This window comes from Leptodactylus fuscus, chromosome 7 (genome assembly GCF_031893055.1).
Source record: "Leptodactylus fuscus isolate aLepFus1 chromosome 7, aLepFus1.hap2, whole genome shotgun sequence".
Taxonomy (NCBI): Eukaryota; Metazoa; Chordata; class Amphibia; order Anura; family Leptodactylidae; genus Leptodactylus; species Leptodactylus fuscus.
In genome coordinates, this window is record NC_134271.1 from 129,765,913 (window position 1) to 129,793,432 (window position 27,520).

The 27,520-nt window shown below is 46.2% G+C and overlaps 1 protein-coding gene and 1 pseudogene across 1 annotated transcript in view; both read right to left on the reverse strand.

Moving 5' to 3' along the window:
- The window catches only part of LOC142212944 (jeltraxin-like), a 73,589-nt gene that overhangs the window by 28,399 nt on the left and 17,670 nt on the right, over positions 1-27,520 (reverse strand). The gene's annotated exons all lie outside the window — the stretch shown is intronic.
- Positions 4,106-27,171, reverse strand: LOC142213328 (serum amyloid P-component-like; annotated as a pseudogene).

Here is a 27,520-nt window from a genome sequence, read left to right on the forward strand (position 1 = left end):
CCCTTAAAAAAAAGTTCTAATATTAACACACAACTAAGATGCAGAGCAAACATCACGTAGAGCAAGTAGACACAACAACGTGATGGTAATACAATAGATCAGCATTACAGGAGGCTCAGTGACTGCACTTGGTGTTATTACAGGACCACAAAGAAAAATCTAGGAGACTCCCCTGTGGTGTATCTTTGACTTCTTATACTGTATTTTATCCCGGCTTGTTACCTGATCTTGTTCTAGTCTACTGAATTATTCTCTGCTGTATACAAATGTCTGACCTCGGCCTGTTTCTGTCTACTGCACTTGTGTTACCAGCCTTGTTCATTTGTCTGTTAACTTTTTGACTGCACAAACTCTGCCAACCCTGACCTTGGCCCGTATCCTGACACTTCTCATGCCTGTTTTTTGGGTACTTCATACCAGCGTCTCTGACCTACCAGAGACCGTCACCAAAATCGGACCACTTCAAGAGATAATAACCTGGCGAACTACCGGCAGTCAGTCTAAATCTCAGAAGGATTAGGCGTCGAATGCTAGAAAGACAGAAAGAGAGTAACGTCAATGGCCCCCGACTTGCTAATACTGTCTAAAAGATATACAGTGCAAATTCAGACGAGATAATCTTAAACTGATACTGTTTGATGGCATATTCTTAGACTATCTAGTCTAGGTCGGGGGGATATCGTCACTCCATAGGGAGAGACCACCATATAGGTATGTGGAGTCTTATTAAGCCTTTAGCTCTCCACATGCAAGGGATCACGGGAAGAATATGCAAATCTGTCTTCCATGATGTAATTAGGAAGACAGTGCCTCAGTATGTGCACACCAATAGAGGGCGCTAGCTGAGGATGTGCAAGTCTGTCTTCCATGATGTAATTAGGAAGACAGAACCTCAGCCATGCACCTCTATAGGGGGCGCACCCTTTAACATCATGCCTGACCTTCCAGAGGCCTTGTGTGACTATCTAGTCTAGTCTAACTTTACACATCCTATAAGATGGCGTAAAAGTTCTTGGCGCGTTCCTTCACTTATCCTCATGTAATACATTCCACGTAATTTGGCAAGAATAACAAAACACCAAAATGAAACCAATTTTTTATTAACTTGTTAAAACCAGAGAGTGAAATCTATGACTTTTTGTGATTTGATTTTATATTCTCATTGTAGAAAGAGGGCACTCACCAAGATTCTGTAAAACTTTTTTTTTTTTTTTTTTTTTCATATGTCCAATAAAAATGCTTGGAGGAAGGTGAAGCTTTGCCGAAACGATGGCTGTTTTGTATTACCAAGCGCTTCGTCTAGCCCCGATGCATAACCATTTGGATGCCTCCTAAAGCAGCGATTCCAACATGGACGCTGAAGGGTGAGGGTACGTCACGCACTACGTCATTGTGGCACACCAAGGACCAACTTTTCCAATAACAACCAGTATGTCAAATACAGAACAGCAGAGAAAGTAAAAAACAGGCCAGAATCACATTATATCTCATTGTATCTCAACATGGAGATCCTCTAAGTAGCAGAGAGATAACAAGAAAAAAAATATAAAAAAATACATAGGGGCATAGACAACAAATCTGGTTTTACAGCTAATAAAGGAACGGCCTTAGACACTAGGGGATTCAGCCTGCGTGACGGGGGTGGGGGGGTGGGGTGTTGGGAGGATTTGAAAACAAAGGGGTTAACAGAGGATTTTGGGCTAGTTCACACGGGGCCAAAGGGGCGGATTTTGACAGCGGAATCCACGTCATAATCCGCCCCTTTACAAGCATTCTAGCATTCTTTTTTCCATTATCGGCAACTGCCGATAGCGGAAAAAAAGAAGCGAGCTGCCCTTTCTTCAGGCGGAAGCCGCAACCCGCTGAGCCGTGGCTTTCCGGCCGGCAGCCGCAACCTCTGGCGTCGGCCCATTCATTTGAGCCGACTCCGGGGTGGGGGAAGCCGCGACCGCGACATAGTGGCAGGCGTGTTTTGACCATATTTTGACTTGGCTCTCCAAGTCAAAATATGGTCAAAAATCGGCCCCACCGCCCCCCGTGTGAACGAGCCCTTATAGCTAGAAAAATAGGAGTGGGGTGAGAGGTATTATAGGTTAGTGCAGGGGTGAGTCTAGGGTCAGTTAGTACGGTTAACAGACAGGAGTGGCCCACCTGCCCACTCTGTTTATGAAATGTTGTGGCGTGGTATGGGTGTTGGCTGAGTTTTGGTGGGGGTGAGAGGCTTAAGGGTCATTTTGTAGGACCTCATCTGTGGCAGGGGATCCTGGAGTTGAATGAGAAGGCCTGGGAAGTTCCTAGTTTGGCTAGGGTCCCTTCGGGGATTAGGCTTTAGGCCATTCAAGCTTTAAAAGTTTACCCGAGGTATGGTTATGTGCCTGGGCAGAGGGGTCTATTCAGCAGAGGAAAGCTGCGACCGAATGCCGATGACTCAGGGTAGTTTGTACATTAATACTCAGCGACTTTTTTCATATTTCCCTTTCTTGCATTCCAAAAGTCATAACTTTTTTAAATTTTTGTGTCACTATAGCCATGTGAGGACTTATTTTTTGTGTGGTGAGCTATACTTTCATTTGCCACCATGTTCGGGTACACATAACGTTTTGATTAGCTTTTGTTAACATTTCTTGGTGGTCCATGTGAAAAAATACACAATTCTATGATTTTTTTTTCATTTTGTCTTTACTACATTTACTCTGCATGAAAAATAACAAGGCATTGTCATACATATAGTAATACATATAATTGTAGAACATCGCACACAGGCTCCCTAGATGTGCATAGGCAGTCAGGAGGCCATTACCACACTTCAGAACCCTTATCGCATGAGGGAGAACATACCTCCCAACCGTCCCGATTTCCGCTGGACATTCACGATTTCGGTGACGTGTCCCGCGGTCCCGGTTGGAGGGAGGTATGTCTCGATTTGACTCAGATCTGCATTTGGAGGACGCAGATCTGAGTTGAATACATACGCGACTAAAGCAAGGAGCTGTCACAGCTCAGCTCCTTTCTTTGCTAGTGGCTGTGTAGACGCGATGTGATGACGTCACATCGCACCTACAACTGTGTTAGCGAGACTGTGGAGAGAGCGGCGGGGGAGCGAGGAAAAGTGAGTTTAAGTGGTTTTTGTGTGTAGACATTGAGGTAGAACATGAAACTGGGGGCAGATGAAGGAGGGGACGGCATGACACTAGGGGCAGAGATGGGGGGACATGATTCTGGGGGCAGAGATGTGGGGACATGAATCTGGGGGCAGAGATTGGAGACATGAATCTGGGGCAGAGATGGGGGGGACATGAATCTGGGGGAAGAGATGGGGGGACATGATTCTGGGGGCAGAGATGGGGGACATGAATCTGGGGGCAGAGATGGGGGGACATGAAACTGGGGCAGAGATGGAGGGGACATGAATCTGGGGGCAGAGATGGGGGGACATGTAATTGGGGGCAGAGATGGAGGGGACATGAATCTGGGGGAAGAGATGGGGGGACATGAAACTGGGGGCAGAGATGGAGGGGACATGAATCTGGGGGCAGAGATGGGGGACATGAAACTGGGGGCAGAGATGGAGGGGACATGAATCTGGGGGCAGAGATGGAGGGGACATGAAACTGGGGGCAGAGATGGGGGAACATTAATCTGAGGGCAGAGATGGAGGGGGGCATGAAACTGGGGGCAGATGAAGGGTGTATATGAAACTGGCGGAAACATAGATGGGGGACATATCATTTACGGGTGACTGTAGGAGGATTATACTGTGTGGTGGAAATGAAAAATGAATGAGAATGGGCGGAGTCAACATAAAAGTGGGTGGAGCTAAATTTGCTGAGGCACGCATAGTGTGCCGCACATTTTGTCCCTCTTTCACTTCTTCAAAAGTTGGGAGGTATGGGAGAACTATACGCTTTGTGCCACATAATAGCATGACAAAAAGTGTTAAGGGGTTAATGCTACTTACACATTATTTTAGCGTTCATATAAGTGGGACATGGACATAATAAACCTATAGGTGGCACTGCATACACAGTTTTCTTCCTTCCGGAGACAAGCTGTAACAGTACATGCTGTGATATAATGCATAGATTAATATAGGAGGACCCTACAATTATACCTGTACACAAGGATAGGGATCTACATATGGCTTTATGGTGACATCTCCATGTAGAGTATAATTTAGGGCCTTCCAGTTAATGACGTTACCATTCATTTCATTATCAGCAAAATAATCCATCATATTCTCATCCGTCAGAGCTTTATCCCACATATTAACATCTGTCATCTCTCCTACAAAGAACCGAGATGCATGAAATCCACGATATTGCCCTTGCCACTGCCCAATAATGACAATGGGGTCACCGCTGATCTCTACATCCGTTTTCTTGTTGACTTTTATAATATTTTCCATCTATAAACAGTCCCCAGACTGAAGAGTCCCAGGTCACACAAATACTTGTCCATTCTGTAAAGTCATTGTCCTGTAGGTCATAATACTGGTCTTCATTATTGACCGTTAGAGAAAATTTATTTTGTGCTCTTGGAAAATAATAGGAAAAGGTGTTGACTTTACTTTCAGTAGACAACAAAAACATGGAATATGCCTGGGTCAGACTTGAGTGGAATCTCATACAGACGGAGGCCTCTCCAAATGGTCCGGTCCGGTCCGGAAATATCCGAACGTATGAAGTGTCCGACTGCACTGGGAAAGCAAATGATTTCTCTTTCATATCTGTATAAAATTAGAAGATAAAAACTATTATATCTGTACAATATTTATTACCAGTTTATTTAAGGGGGCTGTCTGATTGCATATATATTCTATATATTCAGGACCTTAAGAGGGTGTCCAGGGATTACAGATTTCTGCCAGGAGGTCGAGGAAGGTAAAATGAAACAAAACTAAAAAAAACATACTCACCTCTCCCTGGCACTCTGGTGTCCTTCTTATGTCATTGACGTCCTGGTTCCTTTCTTTAAGTCTCTCAAGCCACTGATTGGCCTCAGCAGTCACATGTGGCAAGGACTTCCACCAGAACAAGCCCATGGGTGTCACTGGACTAGACAGCGATGGGGGACAGTAGAAGCTCAGGGAGAGGTGAGTATGCTTTTTGGTTTTTTTTTCGCCTTCCCCGACTTCCTTGCAGGAATGTGTTCTTCATGTACAACTGTGCTTCAATCTATAAGCCAGGCAGGAGGTAACTATACAAAGCATCTCCTGCTCCTTAAGGACCCAACACATCTCCCGCATCACAGGCACAGCCCAATACTATCTATAGGAATTGTGTAATTCTGCATTGTTCCTGTTGTAGTGCTCCAGGAATATTATAGATTGTGGGTTTAGATAACATCTGATTTTTGAGTGTCCCGGCAGAGGGGCCTTGTGTAAAAAGCTTATCTTAGGGTGACATCTAGCCAAACATATAGTAGTTAAAGAGGACCTATAACCAAGATGACCCAATTTTCTTTGTTTTGGATATCTGGTTTCCCCCAGTAAAATGAATAATTAGAGATGAGCGAGTAGTATTCGATCGAGTAGGTATTCGATCGAATACTACGGTATTCGAAATACTCGTACTCGATCGAGTACCACTCGCTGTTCAAATGTAAAAGTTTGATGCAGAACCAGCATTGATTGGCCGAATGCTATACAGTCGGCCAAGCAACACTGGTTCTTCTCCTACCTTTAGAAGTCTTCTCCGTGCAGCTTCCCTGCGGCATCTTCCGGCTCTTCATTCACTCTGCCAGGCATCGGGCCTGGGCAGAGCCAACTGCGCATGTCCGCTTGTAGTGCGGACATGCGCAGTCGGCTCTGCCCAGGCCCGTTGCCTAGCAGACTGAATAACGAGCTAGAACACGCCGCGGGGACGCTGCACGGAGAAGACTTCTCGGAGGATCCAGCCCGACCCTCACTCGTGGACTTGGTAAGTATAATTTGATTGAACGTTGCCTACTCCTGAAACGAGCATTTCCCCCCTTAGACTCTAATAGGGTTCGATATTCGATTCGAGTAGTCGAATATTGAGGGGCTACTCGAAACGAATATCGAACCTCGAACATTTTACTGTTCGCTCATCTCTATGAATAATTGCATTAATGTTAAAAATTTTCTGTAAAGGTCGCAAATGAACTGACTCCCCTCAATATTTGGGTCAGAATTTCAAGTCAGAGATCTCAGCGCTCAAGATACCGTATATACTCGAGTATAAGCCGACCTGAATATAAGCCGAGGCCCCTAATTTTACCACAAAAAAACGGAAAACTTATTGACTCGAGTATAAGCCGAGGGGGGAGAGGCAGCTGCTACTGGAAAATTTCAAAAATTAAAATGGTCGGAGTTTTGGGTGCAGTAGCTGCTGGGGAAGGGGAGGGGGTGTTTTGGTTGTCTGTCTGCCCCTTCCCTGAGCTTCAGGACTGTTTTTTTTTCTACCCCCACTTGGAATTCAGCCTGGCTGAATATAGGGTATCTGCAGTGCTCCTATTAACCCCTTCCTGACAGAACAGGAGCACTGCAGATCCCCTATATTCATTAGACCGGGCACTGTCAGACACAGGGATACCTAATGTGTTTGTGTGTCACAGTAATTTTCTACTTTTGTATGTATTCTAGGGAAAGGAGGGATTTACAACTGTTATTTTTTTTAAATCTTCATTTTATTTTTTTTTGCACCATTTTATGGTGTTTATTATTGAGGAGCACACCCAGATACTTATAGGTCCTGACTATCTCAATGCATGTCCCTTGGATCTCCACCGGGATTGGAGCACTTCTACGTTTACTAAAGTCCACCACCATCTCCTTGGGCTTCCCAGCATTAATCCTGAGCTGGTTCTGCTTGGCACCATTCTACAAAATCCCGGTTTAAGTCTCTGTATTCCCTATCATCCCCATCAGTGATAAGGCCTACTATTGCAGAGTCATCGGAGTACTTCTGTAAGTAACAGCTGGATGAGTTGTGCCTAAAGTCAGCAGTGTACAGTGTGAAGAGAAATGGGGCAAGAACTGTACCTTGTGGTGCCCCCGTACTACAGATCACAGTGTCAGACACACAGTCCTGGGCTCTCACATACTGAGGGCGGTTTGTCAGGTAGTCTAGGATCCAGTTGGACAGGTGATATAAATATATAAAACTTCTAAGTATAAAATATAAAAAAGTTATGGGGTTTGGAAGGTGGGAAGTCAAAATCGAAATTGGAAAGGGTTGAAAAAACAGTGCAAGAATTGCTGTTTTGGTCAGCTCGCCTTCCCTAAAAAGGAATAATAAGTGAGTAAAAAGTTGTATGTACTTCTTAATAAAATTACAGCTCATCCTGAAAAAGATGAGCCCTCTCATACTCCAATCATCTTAAAAAAGACAACAATTTATTTTTTACGCAAAGAGCTTGTATTTAGGAAAAGTGGCAAAATATAACGAAATCTATATGAATACAATATTGCCATAATTGTGAAATAAATTGATGAAAAAAAGTCACCAAGTCATAAAAAACTGAGTCCCGAAAAATGAAACCCAAAAACTAATGCTGAAATTACAGTCACTTTTTTTTTACACATTCCCATTAAAACATTGAAAGCTGAAAAAAAGGTGTCACCCAAAATTACAAGTCATCCCGCAAAAAACAAGCCCTTATGGGTATGTTGATTAGAGATGAGCGAACACTAAAATGTTCGAGGTTCGAAATTCGATTCGAACAGCCGCTCAATGTTCGTGTGTTCGAACGGGTTTCGAACCCCATTATAGTCTATGGGGAACAGATACTCGTTAAGGGGGAAACCCAAATCCGTGTCTGGAGGGTCACCAAGTCCACTATGACACCCCAGGAAATGATGCCAACACCTCTGGAATGACACTGGGACAGCAGGGGAAGCATGTCTGGGGGCATCTAACACACCAAAGACCCTCTATTACCCCAACATCACTGCCTAACAACTACACACTTTCCACATTCAAAAAAACCTCTATCAAAGTGGGAAAATACCTGGAAACCTTCTTTACTCCCCAAATGGATGGACACAAACCCCAATTTAAGCTCAACAAACAGTAACAACCACCCCTTTAAATCACGTTCCCCATGACAACCACAAATGGAATAGGCAATGGGAATTCCAAAAGCCCTCACCCTTAACTGTCATTTTGAGTGTGTGTGTGTGTGTGTGTGATGTGGTAAGACCTTCCAAAATTCACTTTTCTAGCCCTTAACATGAGCCCTTCCAAACAAAGTTACATGACCTTAAGCTGAGCTACCAGCAGAGATTGAGGCCCTTGGCATGAGTAGAGCCTTGCACCAGCAGTGTTTTTGGCACTTAGGGTGAGTTGAGCCTTGTACCAGCGTGTGTCCCTTAACATCAGGCGGGCCCTAAGTTCTGCGCTTTGCACAAAAGTTCCACATTAACTAGGCTGAATGGTACAAAGATTAGTAGGCCCGAGAACCAGGAACAGGTCTTGCAATGGCTGTCGGATAACGCTTAAAGCACATTGTCCACCAGCCAGGCAGCCTCTACCTCCTCTTACCCAACAGTCTTGTCCTCCTTCCACCCAAAATTCCCAATCTTCCCAGAACAATAACCCCAACTGTCCCTGCTCCCCAGAGCTGTTCTCCCTTCCTTTGACTGTACCGCAACCTGCCCCTCCATTTCGCGATTCCACGGACCTAACAGACGAGTATCTGTGTCCAGATGCTCAAACACTAGAGTCTCCTCCATTCCATCTCCGGTCGATTTGGTGGCGGATGACCAGCAACCCACCCTCATCGACGACGATGAGACGCAGTTGCTGTCAGGGCAGCCAGTTGACATGCGCATTGTGCAGGAGGAGGAGGCGAGACAGGAGTTGGAAGAGGAGGTGGTGGACGACGAGGACACCGACCCCACCTGGACAAGGCAGATGTCAAGCTGGGAAAGTAGTGTGGATGTTGAGGCAGGTGCAGCACCAAAAAGGGTAGCTAGAGGCAGAGACATGTCCAGAGGCAGAGGTCAGCTGCTTTGCCGAAGCCAGGCCAGACCCGGAATGTCCGAAGATGTTCCCTTTTGTACCCAGCCCAGAAAAACTCCCCCATCGAGGGCACGTTTCTTGAAGGTGTAGAGTTTTTTCAAGGAATGCGCCGAGGACAGATATAGTGTCGTCTACACAATTTGCCTCTCGAAATCGAGTAGGGGCCCTGAGAAGAGCAACCTGTCCACCACTTCAATGCACCGTCATTTGGAATCCAAGCAATGGAATCAGTGGCAGGCAGCAACGGCAGGACAAACGTCGCCCGCCGTTCATGCCACTGCCTCTGCTCACAGTGCTGGCGATGCACTCCAGAGGACGAGCCAGGACATCACTTCATCTGCCTCCGCCACTTTGTTGACTTCTCCCTCATCCTCCCCTGTTTCTGTCTTATCTCCTTCTCCTGCACCATCAAAGGCACCATCAGGCGCTTCTTTACAACAACCCACCATCTCTCAGACATTGGAGCGCCGGCAGAAATACACCGCTAACCACCCACCCACGCAAGCCTAGAACGCCAACATCGCTAAACTGCTGGCCCAGGAGAGGTTGGCGTTCCGGCTTGTTGAAACTCCCGCCTTCCCGGACCTGATGGCAACTGTGGCACCTCACTATGCCGTCCCTAGCCGTCTCAACTTCTCCTGGTGTGGCGTCCCCGCCTTGCACCAGCACGTGTCACTCAACATCAGGTGGGCCCTTAGTTCCGCGCTTTGCTGCAAGGTCCACTTGACCACCGACACTTGGACAAGCGCCTGTGGTCAGGGATGCTGCAGTGCTTATCTTTAATGACAGGCAGGGTGAATGTGGTGGAGTCTGTTCCCCGGGTGCAAACTGGGGTGGCCTATCTCCTCTCCCAGGCCAAAATTCATGGCAGGAGTAGACTGAAACCCTACGACGCTGCAACCTCCACCACAGCTACTAGCGGCAAACGCTAAAACACTGGTGTGGGGAGACGTCAGCAGGCGGTGCTGAAGCTCATCAGCTTGGGGGACAGACAGCACAGTGCCTCCGAGGTCAGGGATGCCATCCTGGCTGAGATGGCATTTTTTTTTCCCTGCTACACCTGGGGCCTGGCATTTTTACGCCTGTGATAATGGCTGGAACCTGGTAGCGGCTCTGGAGCTTGCCAGCCTCCAACACGTTCCATGTTTGGCCCACGTCTAATCTAGTGGTGCAAAGTTTTTTAAAAACATACCCAAATGTACCGAAGCTACTGTTGAAAATGCGGCGCTTGTGCGCCCACTTTTGCAAGTGCACAGGAGTCGCTGCTAGCCTAAAAACACTCTAGCAAGGCCTACATCTGTCCAAACACAGGCTGTTGTCCGTCATTCACACACGCTGAAACCCTACAATACCATATCTTGAGCAGGGTGTGTGAGCTGCACAGACCTTTGATGGAGTTCCATCTACAAAACCCAAGGGTTCCTCAAAGTCAGCAACCAAAGTTTCTGCACCATGAGTTTCCAGGGGTGGCAGTTATGGCTAGGGGAAGAGGCATGGATAGGGATGATATCTAGGGGCAAAAGCAGTGTGGATGTGGAGGCAAGCTAAGCAGGAAAAACTGGGGGTACAAGCTAAGGCATGGACTGGGGTGATGTCTAGGGGCAAAAGCAGTGTGGATGTGGAGGCAAGCTAAGCAGGAAAAACTGGGGGTACAAGCTAAGGCATGGACTGGGGTGATGTCTAGGGGCAAAAGCAGTGTGGATGTGGAGGCAAGCTAAGCAGGAAAAACTGGGGGTACAAGCTAAGGCATGGACTGGGGTGATGTCTAGGGGCAAAAGCAGTGTGGATGTGGAGGCAAGCAAAGCAGGGAAAATGGTGGCTAGAGGCAAAGGGATGTCCATAGGCAGCAAGGGCAAAGATGCAAAACTCTCCCGTTTCAAGAATTTTCCTGACTTGTTTCCCCACAAAACATTCCTGGGAGGAGGGCTGAAACACCACCCTCCTCCTCCTCCGCTGTTAGATTGACCCCAGCTACGAGCTGAAAACGCTGCAACACTGGTGTGGGGAGACGTCAGCAGGCTGGGCTGAAGCTCATCAACTTGGGAGACGGACAGCACACTGCCTCTGAGGTCAGGGATGCCATCCTGGATGAGATGGCAATTTGTTTATCCCCGCTGCCCCTGGGGCCAGGTTTTTTAGCTTGTTGGAGGGCTCTGGAGCTTGCCAGCCTCCAACACGTTCCATGCCTGGCCCACATGTTCAATGTAGTGGTGCAATGATTTTTAAAAACATACCCCAAATTAGCTGAGCTAAGGGTGAAAGTGCGGCACTTGGACACCCACTTTCCCAAGTCTACAGTACCTGGAGCTAGCCGCAATACACTCCAGCAAGGCCTACATCTGCCTGAAGCACCTACTGTTGTGCGAGGTCACCACACGCTCTAACCCTAGATACCGTATGTTCAGCAGGGTGTGTGAGCAGCAGAGACCTTTGATGGAGTACCAGCTACAAAACCCAAGGGTTCCTCAGAGTCAGCTCCCTCACTTTCTGCACCATGAGTTTCCATGGGTGGCAGACTTATGGCTAGAGGCACAGGCATGGATAGGGGTGATGTGTAGGGGCAAAAGCAGTGTGGATGTGGAGGCAAGCTAAGCAGCAAAAACTGGGGGTACAAGCAGCCGGTGACATCATCACTGACAAGCACAGCTGTCTGTCAGCTGACAGGCTGACTTTCACCAAAATGAACAGACAATGGATAGACTCATCATATACATGTCAGTTACATGACAAATTTAGTGCAATTTGCAAGTCCAAGATGGTTTGGAGATCTGCGGAGAGGAATCTCACCACCTCTTGCGGGTGCCATCATTTGGAAGGCAAGCCCTGGGCTCAGTGGGTGAGAGCAAGCGCAGGATAATCGTCGTTTGGCCTGGCGGCCACTGCCTCTTCCACTGTTGACAGGGCTGGCGCTGCAGTCCAGACCAGGAGCCAGGACACCTCCACATCTGCCTCTGACACTTTGGGGAGTTCACCCTTATCCTCACCTTTTCCTGCCATTTCTCCTTTTGCCCGCGCCATCATGCGCCTCTTCCCAGCAACTCCCCATCTCCCAAGCCTTTCATTTCATGCTAAAGTACAGCGCAACCCACCCACATGCCCAAGGCTTCAACGGCCTCATCTCAAGAAATCTGGCCCAGGAGATGTTGGAATCCCGGCTGGGGGACACTCTGCCCTTTTTGGGCAGAGTGTCTACTGCGCCACCGCACTGTGCCGTCCACACCAGCACTTTCCCCCAAACATGAGGCGGTCCCTAAATTCAGCGCTTAGCCCTAAAGTTCCATGTGACCAGTTACGAATGGACAAGTGCATGCGGACAGGGACGCTACCTTTCAATTTGGGCACAGTGGTTGAATGTAGTTGAGGCGTGGACCGGGTCGCAAAATGTGGTGGCCTGACTTGTCTCCCCACACAACATTCCTGGGAGGAGGGCTGAAACACCACCCTCCTCCGCTGTTAAATTGACCCCAGCTACGAGCTGGAAACGCTGCAACACTGGTGTGGGGAGACGTCAGCGGGCCGTGCTGAAGCTCATCAGCTTGGGGGCCAGACAGCACACTGCCTACAAAGTGAGTCATGCCATCCTCGATGAGACGGCAATGTGGTTTTTGCCACTGCACCTGGGCCCAGGCATGTTGTCATGTGTGATAATGGCCGTAACCTGGGATTGGCTCTGTAGCTTGGCAGCCTGCAACATATTCCATGCCTGGGCCACGTTTTTAACTCATTGCTGCTAATCTTTTGAAAAAGGTACCCCAATGTTCCTGAGCTACTGGTGAAAGTGTGGCGCTTGTGCGGATAGTTTTTAAAGTGTATAGTTGCCGCTGCTAGCCTCTATGCACTCCTACAACGCCTGTACCTGCTGGAACAACGGCTGTTGTGCGACGTCTCCACACTGCTGGCACTAAACATATCATGTGTTGAGCAGAGTGTGTGAGCAGCACAGACCTTTGATGTAGTTCCAACTCCAAAACCCTCGGGTTCGTCAAAGTCAACTCCCTCAGTTGCTCAACCATGAGTGGCCATGGGTGGCAGACTTATGTGAAATCCCATCCCATCCATTGCACTGGACACGAAACATTAGCATGCGCTCAGCACAACTTCGGATATGGCAGATGCGTTAAGCAGGGTGCAGGGTACAACACAGACCAGGCCCGAGCACCAGGAACAGGTGTTAGAAATACTGCAGCATCTGCCATTTCCTTCCAATTTTGGGGTTTTGGACCCGCCACCGACTTGTCTGGACCTAAGTGGGGATCATGAGACACAGTTGCCATCAAGGCAAGCTGTGGTCATGTGCGGTTTGCAGTAAGGGGGCAGTGCGCAATTGGAAGAGGAGTTGGTGGATGACGAGGCCACCGACCCCACATGGACAGGGGTGATGTCTAGGGGCTAAAGCAGTGTAGATGTAGAGGGAAGCTAAATCAACAAAAAACCTGGGTAGAAGCAAAGGCATAAACTGGGGTGATGTTTAGGGGTGAAAGCAGAGTAGATGTGGAGGGAAGCTAAGCAGCAAAAACAGTGGGTAGAAGCAAAGGCATGCAAAACTCTACCCTGTTGGAAGACTTATTCCTAGGTCTGGAACACGTTAATGGCCCCCCTGGACAAATTACTGCCACTCAGGGGCCTAGTGTCACCAGGAGGGACAAGTATAGGCGCATGTTGTGGGAATACCTGGCCGACACCAGCTCTGTCCTCTCCGATCCCTCTGTGCTCTACAGCCTAAACTTATTTTCTCATCTTTTTTTCTGAACTGCACATCTCTTGCCTGCTTCCTTTGGGATCTTAGAAATGGTGGTCCACTTCCACAGATGGTAACTTCAATAGACAGTGTAACGGGAGTAGCTGAGGGATCGCTGTCTTAACCACTTTTTGGCACAAAATTAACTTCCAAAGCCAAATATGGTGCAAGTATATGATGCAAGGACACCTACACACCTATCTCTGACACATTGGGGAGTTCACCCTCATGCGCCCTTTTGGCCTGCACCATCATGCGCCTCTTCCCAGCCACTCCACATTTCCCAAGCTTTTCATTGCAGGCAGAAGTACAATACAACCCACCCCCATGCCCAAGCCTGTAACAGCCTCATCGATAAACTGCTGGCCCTGGAGATGTTGGTGTTTGTTTATGCTTCTGGAGACCCAGGCCTTCCGTCAGCAGATGGCAGCTGGGGCACCTCCCTATGCTGGGCCTAGCCGTTACTACTTCTCTTGGTGTGCTGTCTCTGCCTTGCGCCTGCATGTGTCCCATAACATCAGTCGGGCCCAGAGCTCTGCGCTTTGCTGCAAGGTCCACTTGACCACCGACACATGGACAAGCGCCTGTGGTCAGGGATGCTGCAGTGCTTATCTTTAATGACAGGCAGGGTGAATGTGGTGGAGTCTGTTCCCCGGGTGCAAACTGGGGTGGCCTATCTCCTCTCCCAGGCCAAAATTCATGGCAGGAGTAGACTGAAACCCTACGAAGCTGCAACCTCCACCCCAGCTACTAGCGGAAAACACTGTAACACTGGCATGGGGAGATGTCAGCAGGCCGTGCTGAAACTGATCAGCTTGGGGGACAGACAGCACAGTGCCTCCGAGGTCAGGGATGCCATCCTGGCTGAGATGGCATTTTTTTTTCCCTGCTACACCTGGGGCCTGGCATTTTTGCGCCTGTGATAATGGCTGGAACCTGGTAGCAGATCTGGAGCTTGCCAGACTCAAACACGGTCCACGCATGGCCCACGTTTTCCAACTTGTTGGTGCCATGTTTCTTTGAAACCTACACCATTGTGCCTGATATACAGGTCAAAGTGGGGCCATTTTCGTAAGTGAGAACTAGCCTCTGCTAGGCAGAAAACATTCAGAGCACACTCCTCTCATCTTCGCACCGTTGGCTGGCGGAGGAAGACGAGGGGGTTGGAGTGGCATCTGATGTCCCTATCCCACACGAGGCTAGAGGGTGCACTTCAGTGCATCCCATTGCTTCACCACAAATGGTGTGAAGGGGAGTGGAAAATGGAGGAAATGGAGAGTGACCCTTACAGTTGGGGCCAGCAAAGGCATGCCAAGTAACACACTGGCACACATGGCTGACTTCATCTTGGGTTGCTTTTCAACACATATTTCACATCATGAAGAACAAATAATACTGGATTTTTTCAAGCCTCGAACCCCGGTCTAGGTCTAATGTCTGTTCCTTTCTTATATTAGGGGAGAGGGAAAAAAAATTACTTCAGTGATACGTTTAGCGTACATAGACTGACTATTAATGTGTATCCCACTTAGTGTTGTTAGGGTTACACACCGTCACAACCTGGCTAAAGCTTCTATAGCTGTTAATAAAGTCAACATAACTTTACGGTATCCAAAAAGACAGCTGGTACCGACAGAGAGCAAGACAAATGTCACCCAAAGCTGTGAGCTCTGAACACCCACAGTGACTTTGGCGTCATCATCATTATAAGGGAGCGGGTGGTAATAAATAACTTGGCAGTGCCTAAAACCCAAAAAGCTTATACAACTATATTTACATTAAGATACACAAATGAAACTTTTCAGTAGCATGTCATGAGACAAGCTGATAAGCTCTTCCTTTGTGCAGTGCTATTTGAAAGTTAAACGCTGCCTTTATTTTAATTCTGGAGAAGGTGCAGACATTAGATTTAGAACATGTTGTCTTCATTGTCCAAATCCTCTATATAGGTAACGTGTTTTTCGGGCCGAGCTGTCTGGGAACGAGCTGGTGCAGCACTGACAACCTGGGTGAATATGGCAAGAGCCTGAGATGTAGGGTGAATGAATCCCCAAATTATTTGTGGAATTCCCAGTGAGACAATGGCACTGTATACCAGTAGCAAAAATTGTGGGTGCACGTAACCCCCATATATTCTTTGAATTCCCAGTCAGACAATGGCACTGTATACCAGTAGTAAAAATAGTGGGTGCACATAACCCCAATATATTCTTTGAATTCCCAGTCAGACAATGGCACTGTATAGCAGTAGCAAAAATTGTGGGTGCACATAACCCCCATATATTCTTTGAATTCCCAGTCAGACAATGGCACTGTATACCAGTATTAAAAATTGTGGGTGCACATAACCCCCATATATTCTTTGAATTCCCAGTCAGACAATGGCACTATATACCAGTAGTAAAAATTGTGGGTGCACATAACCCCCATATATTCTTTGAATTCCCAGTGAGACAATGGAACTGTATAGCAGTAGCAAAAATTGTGGGTGCACGTAACCCCCATATATTCTTTGAATTCCCAGTCAGACAATGGCACTATATACCAGTAGTAAAAATTGTGGGTGCACATAACCCCAATATATTCTTTGAATTCCCAGTGAGACAATGGCGCTGTATAGCAGTAGCAAAAATTGTGGGTGCACGTAACCCCCATATATTCTTTGAATTCCCAGTCAGACAATGGCACTGTATACCAGTAGTAAAAATTGTGGGTGCACATAACCCCCATATATTCTTTGAATTCCCAGTCAGACAATGGCACTATATACCAGTAGTAAAAATTGTGGGTGCACATAACCCCCATATATTCTTTGAATTCCCAGTGAGACAATGGAACTGTATAGCAGTAGCAAAAATTGTGGGTGCACGTAACCCCCATATATTCTTTGAATTCCCAGTCAGACAATGGCACTATATACCAGTAGTAAAAATTGTGGGTGCACATAACCCCAATATATTCTTTGAATTCCCAGTGAGACAATGGCACTGTATAGCAGTAGCAAAAATTGTGGGTGCACGTAACCCCCATATATTCTTTGAATTCCCAGTCAGACAATGGCACTGTATACCAGTAGTAAAAATTGTGGGTGCACATAACCCCCATATATTCTTTGAATTCCCAGTCAGACAATGGCACTGTATACCAGTAGTAAAAATTGTGGGTGCACGTAACCCCAATATATTCTTTGAATTCCCAGTCAGACAATTGCACTGTATACCAGTATTAAAAATTGTGGGTGCACATAACCCCCATATATTCTTTGAATTCCCAGTCAGACAATGGCACTATATACCAGTAGTAAAAATTGTGGGTGCACATAACCCCCATATATTCTTTGAATTCCCAGTCAGACAATGGCACTGTATACCAGTAGTAAAAATTGTGGGTGCACATAACCCCCATATATTCTTTGAATTCCCAGTCAGACAATGGCACTGTATACCAGTATTAAAAATAGTGGGTGCACATAACCCCAATATATTCTTTGAATTCCCAGTCAGACAATGGCACTGTATAGCAGTAGCAAAAATTGTGGGTGCACGTAACCCCCATATATTCTTTGAATTCCCAGTCAGACAATGGCACTATATACCAGTAGTAAAAATTGTGGGTGCACATAACCCCCATATATTCTTTGAATTCCCAGTGAGACAATGGAACTGTATAGCAGTAGTAAAAATTGTGGGTGCACATAACCCCCATATATTCTTTGAATTCCCAGTCAGACAATGGCACTGTATACCAGTATTAAAAATAGTGGGTGCACATAACCCCAATATATTCTTTGAATTCCCAGTCAGACAATGGCACTGTATAGCAGTAGCAAAAATTGTGGGTGCACGTAACCCCCATATATTCTTTGAATTCCCAGTCAGACAATGGCACTATATACCAGTAGTAAAAATTGTGGGTGCACATAACCCCCATATATTCTTTGAATTCCCAGTCAGACAATGGCACTATATACCAGTAGTAAAAATTGTGGGTGCACATAACCCCCATATATTCTTTGAATTCCCAGTCAGACAATGGCACTGTATAGCAGTAGCAAAAATTGTGGGTGCACGTAACCCCCATATATTCTTTGAATTCCCAGTCAGACAATGGCACTGTATACCAGTAGTAAAAATTGTGGGTGCACATAACCCCCATATATTCTTTGAATTCCCAGTCAGACAATGGCACTGTATAGCAGTAGCAAAAATTGTGGGTGTATATAGCCCCAATTCTATTGCTAGGGGACTTGCAGGGTATTTCTGAGGTGAAGGTGGGGGGGCACACCGTTGGAACGGGGATTTGGGGTGTATATATGGGGTATACGGGAATACACTGTCAGTGTGTTCCATTCAGGATCCTGGGAAAGCTGGGTTGCGGCGATTGAGCCCGTCAGTGCCACGTTACACTGACAAGCTTCTCCCTGGAATCGAAGTTATATGTAAGCCCAATATATTCTTTGAATTCCCAGTGAGACAATGGCACTATATGGCAGTAGCAAAAATAGTGGGTGTATATAGCCCCAATCCTATTGCTAGGGGACTTGCAGGGTATTTCTGGGGTGAAGGTGGGGGGGCACACCGTTGGAACGGGTATCGGGGGTATATATCGGGTATACGGGAATACACTGACAGTGTATTCCATTCAGGATCCTGGGAAAGCTGGGTTGCGGCGATTGAGCCCGTCAGTGCCACGTTACACTGACAAGCTTCTCCCTGGAATTTAGCTCTTACAAGAGCTGTTGTGGTTGTCTTCTCCTTCCTATCCTAGCCTGTCCCTGCCTACCCAGAATCTAACCCCTAGCTAACTGGACGGAAACCTCCGTCCTCGGTGAATTGCAAGCTCAGAATGACGCGAACCTGGGCGGCGCTGTTCTTTTAAATTAGAGGTCACATGTTTTCGGCAGCCAATGGGTTTTGCCTACTTTTTTCAACGTCACCGGTGTCGTAGTTCCTGTCCCACCTACCCTGTGCTGTTATTGGAGCAAAAAAGGCGCCAGGGAAGGTGGGAGGGGAATCGAGTAATGGCGCACTTTACCACGCGGTGTTCGATTCGATTCGAACATGCCGAACAGCCTAATATCCGATTGAACATGAGTTCGATAGAACACTGTTCGCTCATCTCTAATGTTGATGGAAATCTAAAAAACATTATGGATGTAAAAAATGAAGATTAAATTTGGGAATTCAGTAAACTAATATTGGAGAGATATCTTCAAACCAAAGCTAATCGATTTATATAATAACCCGAGGACTAAGAGAGAACCCAAGATCTGGTCAGTGAGACCTACTTGGCCATACAGTTCTTGAAGAATATATTGGGTTCTTCTTTACAACTTCAGAAACTTAACGAAGGTTTCGATAGTAGTGATATAAACATACCTGTCTGACCCCAAACTCCAGAGAGCCACAAGAGTAACCAGAGCAGCATCTTCTCAGAGATATGGAACATATATAGCCTTCACCAAATACAAGTCTAAGATGGCTTCAGACTTCTGCTGGCTTGGATGTGTACGATATAGACTGAAGCTGAAGACCTCTGATGAAATACTGTAAAATTTCCTGTTACGGACATCGCCGAGTGTTTTGCATGTAAAGAGGAACAATGTGAGAAATTTACCTCTAATATACTTATGAGGACTATAGTCCAGTAGAGACAACATAAGGGTCATTGAAGAAAGTCAATAGTGGGGGCCAAGACAATAACTTACCAAACACAGATCTAAGGTGGCTTCAGACTGGACTTGACTTGGATATTTATGGCCTAGATCGAAGCTTATGGGCTCTGGTGAGATGTATGGGCTTCTGCGGATATTTTGGGGATGTCAAAAGCTTTATATATAAAGAGGAACCATTTTTCCTAAATTTACATATATTAATAACAGTCATACACAAGCAACATGAGGATTATTGAAGAAAGCCAATTGTGGGTCCTTGGTCCTTCTCCATGTTTAGGACCTGCAGTAGTTAGACCCTTCTGAATATCATCATATGAAGGAGCCCATCCATAAAGTATATAACATAAAATCAGACACAGGGTTCCCATATACCATATACCATTTATATTATTGGTAGGGTCATACAGAGAAATCGTAGAGACCCCAGGATTTACAGATTATTCCTCTGGAGAAAAGGGAAGCGGTGCAGCCGTAAACAACAAAATCTTAAAAAGTTCACGGTGCTCAACAATAAAAAAAAAAAAAAAGGTCTGGGCAACACGGTGGCTCAGTGATTAGCACTACAGCCTTGCAGCACTGGAATCCTGGGTTCTAATCCCACCAGGAAAAATATCTGCAAGGCGTTTGTATGTTCTCCTTGTGTTTGTGTGGATTTCATCCCATTCTACAAAGACATACTGATAAGAAATAATGGAAACAAGATGTGGCCAGCACTGTTTTGTGTAACCGCACTATTTATCTAGACTCCGGCATCAAGATTAACCACTTCCCCTTAAAAAAAAAAGTTCTAATATTAACACACCACTAAGATGCAGAGCAAACATCACGCAGAGCAAGTAGACACAACAACGTGATGGTAATACAACAGCAACGAGTCTACAAGAATTCCCAAACCAGGGGTCTACACAGATATCATAAGACTGTAATGGAACTTTGTTGCGTTCCCTATGGGTATCCATCAGTATGGAGTGCCTATAGGAGTTTTCCCCTTGGAAGCTAGTGCCTGAAGTAGTAGGACCACACGAGAGATGGGCATGTGCAGGAAAGCTGCTCTGTGCTGCTGTGGGAAAGGTTGCTATTTGTGTTCTACTATGAAGGGTTGTGTATTGACATGAAGCTCTACCATAACCGAAAAGCTACCTCACTAAAGTACCTGGCGACTAAATGTCTATGTGTTGTGTGTGAGTTTTTGGCTTAAAGGGATTCTACCATTAAACTACCTTTTTTTTTCTAATGAATACGTCGGAATAGCCTTAAGAAAGGCTATTCGTCTCCTACCTTTATACGTGGTCTCCGCCGCGCCGTTCCGTAGAAATCCCGGTTTTAACCGGTATGCAAATGAGCTCTCCGCAGCAATGAGGGCGGGCCCCAGCGCTGAAACACCGATGAGCGCGTCCCCATTGCTGCCCAGAGCTCTTTCCTGCGCCGCCTCCTTCTTCTGCAGCAACTCCGCCTCTTCTGGCTTCTCTTGCTCTTGTAGTTCGATACAGGAGCATAGAGAGGCCACCCCAAAATGGCCACTGGCCGGCTCCTGTATTGAACTGCAAGAGCGGCTACCCAAGAGCGGCTACCCCGAAAAACTCCTTGCAGATGTTGTCTTTTATTGGATTCTAGAACCTAGGGCTCCAGCGCTGCAATCCTACAGTTCTAGCCATTGAGCCACCATGCTGCCCAACTTTTGAGGGACTTTTGGTCCCCGTCGTCCTGAACACTTGGGGGCCTGGAACAACTCCTTTCAATTGTTCTCCACCAACTTACTATCCATCTATCCATTGGCATATGTTGATTTCACTTTGACTTCAGTAATGATTTCTTGGTGAAAAAGAGCTTGAAGGGAATTAGGATCAGTCCTAGGAGACCATAGAAATATCAGACACAACTTTTCAGGGCAATTTGGACCAAATTTATTCAAACAAATTTAACCTGATGACGGATTTGATGGAATCAGACCTAGAAGGAATTTCAGGAAATGTCCTCATCTCTAGTTAACATACAATTAAAATACAGGACATAGAATGGATCCCCTCTGTGATGGACTCGGGCTACTTCCTTCCAAGGAGACACCTACTTACACCAAATACATAAATGTGGAGATATCTGCAGAAGTTTATCAGATCAACCTTGCTCATAAGAAATTCTACTTCTTCTTTTCCACATTCCTATTTATAGCTCACCATCTCTAATATGTCTGTGCTAGTAAATACTTGTAATTCATATAAAATTATTCTAGAAGATATAGAGTTTTGCTGTCTGTTTCTTATTATTATTTTGCCAGAAATGGTGGGAGTTTACAATATCAAAAACTTCAGCCATGTTGGAATCAAGCCTGAGATGACCGGTCATTACCTTGGGGAATTCTCCATCACTTAGAAGCCTGTAAAACAGGGGACTCAACAGGTGGCCCGTGGGCCAACTATGGCTCTCGGGACGATAGTTTCCGGCCCTCGGCGGGTGCCGAGTGTTTAACTATGGCGGCCGCCCGGGAGTCAGGCGGCCGCCATAGATGCCGGGTGTCTACTGTCACACCCAGTAGACACCCAGCGCTAATGCCTCCGGTTGGTGCTAAGCACACACATTCAGCACTGCTTCATCACGCCAATACAATGCATTAGCCAGTGCTGATTGGCCAGAGTACGGAATTCGGCCAATCAGCGCTGGCTCTGCTGGAGGAGGCGGAGTCTAAGGTCGGACCTGAATGGAGACTGGTGTGGAGCGATCTTAGACTCCGCCTCCTCCAGCAGAGCCAGCGCTGATTGGCCGAATTCCGTACTCTGGCCAATCAGCACTGGCTAATGCATTGTATTGGCGTGATGAAGCAGTGCTGAATGTGTGTGCTTAGCACACACATTCAGCTCTACTTCATCGGGCTAATAGAATGCATTGGCCAGCGCTGATTGGCCGAATTCCGTACTCTGGCCAATCAGTGCTGGCCAATGCATTCTATTAGCTTGATGAAGCAGAGTGTGCACAAGGGTTCAAGCGCACCCTCGGCTCTGATGTAGCAGAGCCGAGGCTGCACAAGGGTTCAAGCGCACCCTCGGCTCTGATGTAGGAGAGCCGAGGGTGCACTTGAACCCTTGTGCACCCTCAGCTCTGCTACATCAGAGCCGAGGGTGCGCTTGAACCCTTGTGCACACTCTGCTTCATCAAGCTAATAGAATGCATTGGCCAGCGCTGATTGGCCAATGTATTCTATTAGCCTGATGAAGTAGAGCTGAATGTGTGTGCTAAGCACACACATTCAGCTCTACTTCATCGGGCTAATAGAATGCATTGGCCAGCGCTGATTGGCCAGAGTACGGAACTCGACCAATCAGCGCTGGCTCTGCTGGAGGAGGCGGAGTCTAAGATCGCTCCACACCAGTCTCCATTCAGGTCCGACCTTAGACTCCGCCTCCTCCAGCAGAGCCAGCGCTGATTGGCCGAATTCCGTACTCTGGCCAATCAGCACTGGCTAATGCATTGTATTGGCGTGATGAAGCAGTGCTGAATGTGTGTGCTTAGCACACACATTCAGCTCTACTTCATCGGGCTAATAGAATGCATTGGCCAATCAGCGCTGGCCAATGCATTCTATTAGCATGAACTGAGTTTGCACAGGGGTTCTAGTGCACCCTCGGCTCTGCTACATCAGATTGCTACATCTGATGTAGCAGTGCCGAGTGTGCATCAGATGTGTAGTTGAGCAAAACTGACTCAGCACTGCTAAGTCTCTGCATTCGCATAGGAATGCATTGGCCAGCCTTCGGCCAATCAGCGCTGGCTCTGCCGGAGGAGGCGGAGTCTAAGGTCGGACCTGAATGGAGACTGGTGTGGAGCGATCTTAGACTCCGCCTCCTCCAGCAGAGCCAGCGCTGATTGGTCGAGTTCCGTACTCTGGCCAATCAGCGCTGGCCAATGCATTCTATTAGCCCGATGAAGTAGAGCTGAATGTGTGTGCTTAGCACACACATTCAGCTCTACTTCATCAGGCTAATAGAATACATTGGCCAATCAGCGCTGGCCAATGCATTCTATTAGCTTGATGAAGCAGAGTGTGCACAAGGGTTCAAGCGCACCCTCGGCTCTGATGTAGCAGAGCTGAGGGTGCACAAGGGTTCAAGTGCACCCTCGGCTCTCCTACATCAGAGCCGAGGGTGCGCTTGAACCCTTGTGCAGCCTCGGCTCTGCTACATCAGAGCCGAGGGTGCGCTTGAACCCTTGTGCACACTCTGCTTCATCAAGCTAATAGAATGCATTGGCCAGCACTGATTGGCCAGAGTACGGAATTCGGCCAATCAGCGCTGGCCAATGCATCCCTATGGGAAAAAGTTTATCTCACAAAAATCACAATTACACACCCGATAGAGCCCCAAAAAGTTATTTTTAATAACATTCCCCCCTAAATAAAGGTTATCCCTAGCTATCCCTGCCTGTACAGCTATCCCTGTCTCATAGTCACAAAGTTCACATTCTCATATGACCCGGATTTGAAATCCACTATTCGTCTAAAATGGAGGTCACCTGTTTTCGGCAGCCAATGACTTTTTCCAATTTTTTTCAATGCCCCCGGTGTCGTAGTTCCTGTCCCACCTCCCCTGCGCTGTTATTGGTGCAAAAAAGGCGCCAGGGAAGGTGGGAGGGGAATCGAATTTTGGCGCACTTTACCACGTGGTGTTCCATTCGATTCGAACATGGCGAACACCCTGATATCCGATCGAACATGTGTTCGATAGAACACTGTTCGCTCATCTCTAAATATTACCATTGCCCGGGAACTTCAATTACACTTTTGGGCGAAGCAAAAAAGTAATAAAAAATGAATGGTAGGGAGGAGGACATTAAATATGAATGCCCTGGCCCTGAGAATAGAATAGGTTCTCCAAACTAGAAGGTTTAATGAGAAGGTAAAGAGATTTCCACTTACTTTTCTGGCCAAAAACTGGAGCGATCCACAACATCAACCAGAGCGGCATCTTCTCAATGGTTTGGGATAGAGAGTGTTTCAGGATCTTTAGTTGTAAAGTCTTCACCAGTTTTCCAGCTTGTACCTCCTTATATACTCGCTTGAAGCTGATGGGTTTTGATAAGATACGATTTCCTTCTCCTTTTGCGGATGTATCGAAACAATAAAGAGGAACAATGTAAGAAATTCTCTATTAAATTCAACAGATATTTATAAAAAAATATCTCCTTTCCTAAACTTACCGTATATACTCGAGTATAAGCCGACCCGAATATAAGCCGAGGCCCCTAATTTTACCACAAAAAACTGGGAAAACTTATTGACTCGAGTACAAGCCGAGGGGGGGGGGGGGGGGGAATGCAGCAGCTACTGGGAAATTTCAAAAATTTAAATGGTCGGAGTTTTTGGGTGCAGTAGTTGCTGGGGAAGGAGAGGGGGTGTTTTGGTTGTCTGTCTGCCCCTTCCCTGAGCTTGAGGACTGTTTTTTCTTCCCCCACTTGGAATTTAGCCTGGCTGAATATAGGGGATCTGCAGTGCTCCTATTAACCCCTTCCCAATGGAACAGGAGCACTGCAGATCCCCTATATTCAGTAGCCCGGGCACTGTCAGGCACAGAACTTTTATTTTTCTATTCTTTTTAAATCTTTTTTTTTCTTTGCACTATTTTATGGGAGATTCTATGCATTGATATTGTGGTTGGTCATAGACCCCCCCCAAAAAAAATAAAAAAAATAAAATAATAATAATAATAATAATAATAATAATAAATATATATATATATATATATATATATATATATATATATATATATATATATAATTTTTTTTTTTTTTTTTTTTTTTTTTTGCTGACTCGAGTATAAGCCGAGGGGGGCTTTTTCAGCAAAAAAAACTGCTGCACATTCAGCATCTCCCACTCACATTCCCCCTTCTCATTGTGCCTTTCTTCTGTAGGTGTCCTTCAAGGCTTTGTCCTGGAACCAAGGGGAGTTGTTATAGGGGGTGCAATGGTTGCAGTTGCTACGAGGCCCCAAAGATTTCTCTGCTACAGAAAATATACCACTATTCTAAAGGACACATGGTACATATTTTGCATTGGAGTCCAGAAGTCTAAAGCAACTCCTTTGTTTGGAGCCCTCATTTTCATCTGCACCCTCAGTCTTGGCCAATCCCAAAGTTTTTAATACCACTATGACACTGATGACACCGAGATATCTCTTTCTGGGCCAGACTTCTTACTCTGTTTTCCAGTGTGTTTTGCAGCCATAGCTTCCTTCCTTTCCTACTTTCTCAACCTCAATATGGAGAAGAGAGTTGATCTCCCACCCCCACCCTACACAGCTCTCCTACCTGACCCATCTGTCACAGTGAATGGTGCCTGACTTACCCCAGAACCATAAGTCTGTTGTAATCTTTGATTCTACCCTACCTTGTGGTAATTTATGATTGTCTGACAAACTCTAGTTTAAGGCCGGGGACCCAGCGTAGCTTAAACTTCACAGCAAAAACTGCAGAGATGCCAATCTGTGTGCCATCTGTGCTAGCAGACTGCCCATGGTCGTGTGTATGAGGCCTAAGAATGTGGATGGCCAAAGCGACATTGCTTCTGATCTTGACAACTGCCTGGTTACAGTGGTGGTGAACTTCGGAAGAATAAGGATGTTTTTTAAAGCAGTGAATCAAAAATGTTGACCCCAATTGCTGATTTAAGCTTTCCACTTATGCCTCCAAAGACTCTTCCTTTGCATGCCACCATGACGGAGACAACCTTAAGTCACTTCCCTCCTTTGCTAAGCATGTTCCCACCCTCTATGCCCCTCTTTTATAAACTATTAATAACCCCCACCCTTCTTCCCCTGTCTGACCCCTTAAATGCTCCTTGACCCATCCTCTTTACTGTCATGTGCCCCCTCCACTACACCTCTGGGTCCATACCACGGGGCTTTCTTTTCTAAAATTCTTAACCAAACACAACTTCTTCAATGTCAGGCTTCATTTTGTCGTAAGAGAACAAAGCATTTCCCATTGTCTTAAACGTGGCATCTTATAAGACCAAGTTGAGTTTGTGTGCTGTACAATGTAGAACATTTTGCTCTTTTTCTAAAATTCTGGCCATTGTTCCTCCTCCATCATATTCCTGGCCATGACACTACTTCAATGTTAGGTCTTGATGTCATTTTCCATTCCTTCTATTTCTGCTCTTTTTACCACTTGGAATCCCAAAAACATCTCGTATTTTACCACTGGTTGTCCTTATGTTCTCATCTCTGACAACAGAAATGTTCTGGAAAACCTGACGTAGCTGGTCCATTTTTGAGAGATCCTGTGTAGTATCCATGATGATGGAGTAAAATGGTACCTGCTAAATTTGAGATTTCCTTCTATACTCGCTGGGGAAGAATTTGGAGTTGTAATGGCCAAATAATCATACAAGGGGGATTAATTTAGGCGAACATGTGTATCATTATTTAGACATTAATTAATCTAGACATCTGTTAATAAGACATCAATCAGACGGCTTGGCTGTGGTTACCCAGAGATCTATGGATTTGCTATAACCGCAACTGAAGAAAACCCAATTAAGGAATGGTGACACAGTAAAAGATGTGGCGTAATACATCGTCTATAGAGACCCATCATATTGTAGATCTTTTAATACTGGGTCATAGTCGGCCAGCAGTTGAATAGTAGAACAAATTCCCTTTAATAATCTCCCCTAAATGCTCTGTGACCATGAAATGGTATATTTGCCATTGCCGTAGTAAATGTTACATCTACAATTCTCTGCAAATTTTGTTTCTCACCTGGTTTACCTCTGTTTCCTCATCCATAGTGCCCCTTTTCCCCCATTGATCATATAGCCTACAGGCTTCAATATGAGTATTGGCACTCCTAGCCCCCTCCCCCCTCGATCAGGTGAATGGAGCCGCTTCCAGTGGCCATCCTATATATAGTACAGTATGGCTAAGAAGGAAGTCTTATATGGAGAAACCAGATGTCGTCACTCACTTGAGAGATGTGATCATATTGCCAGAGTGGTAGACAACATGGTGGGAGTTTGCAACGGCAAATCTTTGGCACGTTGAAATCCAAACCTGAGATGACTGGTCATTACCTGGTGAATAGTCCATCACTTACAAGCCTGTGAAATATGGCGGACCGGGTAATGGGGCTGCTCTC